The sequence below is a fragment of the Scylla paramamosain genome, unplaced genomic scaffold (genome assembly GCF_035594125.1).
Source record: "Scylla paramamosain isolate STU-SP2022 unplaced genomic scaffold, ASM3559412v1 Contig2, whole genome shotgun sequence".
NCBI classification, from domain to species: domain Eukaryota; kingdom Metazoa; phylum Arthropoda; class Malacostraca; order Decapoda; family Portunidae; genus Scylla; species Scylla paramamosain.
This window is the reverse complement of record NW_026973667.1, coordinates 635001-637500: the sequence shown is the minus strand read 5'-3', so window position 1 is coordinate 637500 and position 2500 is coordinate 635001. Positions and strand designations below refer to the sequence as shown.

Sequence of the window (2500 nt, the reverse complement as noted above, 5' to 3'; positions counted from 1 at the left end):
GGGCGCCTTCCTAACTTTCTTTGCAATAGAGGGGGAGGAGGGAAGAGAACCCCCCTCTCTCCCCCCTCTTTGGCCCCTAAGCTCCCCCTCCTGCGCCCCTCCAGTCCTTGCACCCCCTCTTTGGACATCCTTCTGGCGGGGGAGGGGCAGGGGGGGCGTGGTGGAGGTGTAGTAGTAGTAGTAGTAGTAGTTGTAGTAGTAGTAGTAGTAAAATCGCTTTCTTTTTTATAATTTTCTTCGTTATTTTCACTGTTTTTCACTTCCTCAGTAGTAGGAGTAGTAGGAGTAGTAGCAGTAGTAGTAGTAGTAGGAGTAGTAGTAGTAGTAGTAGTTGTAGAAGTAATCAAATCAACATCTTTTTCATCTTTTTCCTCAATTTCCTCATTTTTCATCACCTCTTCACCAGTTACCCCTAAATCCCCCGTTTTCTCCTCCACATCTCCGTTTTCTATGGCGTCGGAAAACGGGTTATACTCCTCCATTTCATTTTCTTCAGCAGTGACATCTTGATATTCACTTTCCGACTTGTTCTCGTTTATTCGCTCACTCGCTGGCTTAATTTCAAACCTATACTGGCGTTCTGCTTGGCTTTCCCCTGTCCCCGGCTTGGTTAGTGGATCAGATTGGCTTTCCTTTAAATATCCTTGTTTTGCCCCATTTTCTGCAATTTTCTGATTCATTTTCTCGTTTTTCTCCAGTTTGCCCTGAATTTCTCGGTTTTCTCCGCCTATTTCCGCGTTTTCTTCCAGTTCTGCCTTATTTTCTGGCTTAAACTGGCTTTTCTCACCGATATCTCCATTTTGTGCGTTTATCTCCGGGTTTGCTTGCTGTTCTTCAATTTCTGGTTTTACTTGAGTTACCCCTAAATTTTCTTCTCGTTCAGCCTCGTATTCTGGCTTAAACTGGCTTAGCTGCTTGATATTTCCCTGTTCTGTCGTGTTTTCTGTATTAAATTGGGTTATTTCATCATTTTCCTCCTTTTCTGGCTTATCTTGTTGCTCAGATTGGCTTACTTGGTCAAAATCTTCTTGTTTTCTTTTATTTTGTCCGTTTTCTTTCTCCTCTGGCTTCATGGTTCGCTCAGCTTGGCTTTCTTCGATCTCTTTCATATTTTGCTCTTCTTCTCCCTCTTGTGGCTTCGTTCCAGGCTTATCTAGGCTCTCCATCCTTTTATGTCCCTCCCATGGCTTGAATTGAGGCTTATCTAGGCTTTGCGGCTTATCTAAAGTTTGTGTTTCGGTTTCTAGTGGTGTGACACAGTCTTTAACCTCTAAACGACTTTCACTTTCTCTCTCTCTTATTTTGCTGGTTTCCTCCTCTTCTGGCTTATCTGCTGGCTTATCTTGGCTTTCCAGTGGTAGGGAATCTATTTTTCCATGAGTCTCTGGCGCTGGAATGGCTGGGGAGTGTTCATCTATGGTTATTTTATCCTTAATCTTTAAATTTTCGTCTTCTGAAACTTCACCTGGGATTTCCAAGTCTGCTACTGTTGCCAGAATCGCCATGTAGTCATCCAAGGTTTGCGCGCCGTTCATATCTGGCATCATTGGCTTATCTCCCACACTTGGCTTATCTCTCGGTATCTCATCTCCTCCCTTATGTGTCATGTGGCTTGTTTCCACCTCTGGCTTAGCTGGCTTTACCTTATAAACACTGGAAATTTGATTTGTTTCACCGTCATACGTCTTACACTGATCTGGTGACACTGCAGTAGGTTGAGAGGAGGAAAATTCCAGTTTTTTGTTAATTTCACCGGTTTTAGGCACTGTAGGCTGGTCTGTAGGCCTAAAACTTACTTCTTTATCATTTCCGTAGGTTTGTGTATCTTCACCAAGCGTCTGTGTGATGTTTTGAGGCTTAAAATGAGATAAATCTGGAGGAGATGAATGCACAAGTCCCCCATTAAAGGCACCGGTTTTCTCTGATGCTTCTCCGTTTTCTCCTTTTCCCGCTAAATTTGTTTTTTCGAATTGCGGTGATTGTGGTTGAAAGCTGACGCCACCACTATCGCTACCACTATTCCTGGGATCCTTCACGCCTGCTTGAGTGGTTGTGGTGGTGGTGGTAGTGGTAGGAATGGTGATGATGGTGGTAGGCGTCTTGTCTTGGCTACCAGTATCACTACCAACATTCTGTGGTTGAATTGCGGTTGACGGGCTGAAAAATAAGTAAAGAAAAATGATAAAAGGAAATTATTATTATTATTATTATTATTATTATTATTATTATTATTATGGAAGTTTATTTATTTATTAAGGACAAATGATAAGAAAAATAAGAAAAATGAATAATCAAATATTTTCTCGTTTTTTTTTTCTTCCATGAAAAACTATATTGAATCTCTCTCTCTCTCTCTCTCTCTCTCTCTCTCTCTCTCTCTCTCTCTCTCTAAATCAGGACCCGTGCCACACAAAAGCTCTCTATTGAAAAATTGCAGAGAGAGAGAGAGAGAGAGAGAGAGAGAGAGAGAGAGAGAGAGAGAGAGAGAGAGAGAGAGAGA

The 2500-nt window shown here is 42.1% G+C and overlaps 1 long non-coding RNA gene across 1 annotated transcript in view; it reads right to left on the bottom strand.

Moving 5' to 3' along the window:
* The window catches only part of LOC135096104 (uncharacterized), an 8893-nt gene that overhangs the window by 1360 nt on the left and 5033 nt on the right, over nucleotides 1-2500 (bottom strand). Inside the window, exon 3 of the long non-coding RNA XR_010264595.1 lies at nucleotides 1-2157. This exon is cut by the window's left edge and continues 37 nt beyond it. This is a non-coding gene — a long non-coding RNA (uncharacterized LOC135096104). The remainder of the gene's footprint in view (nucleotides 2158-2500) is intronic.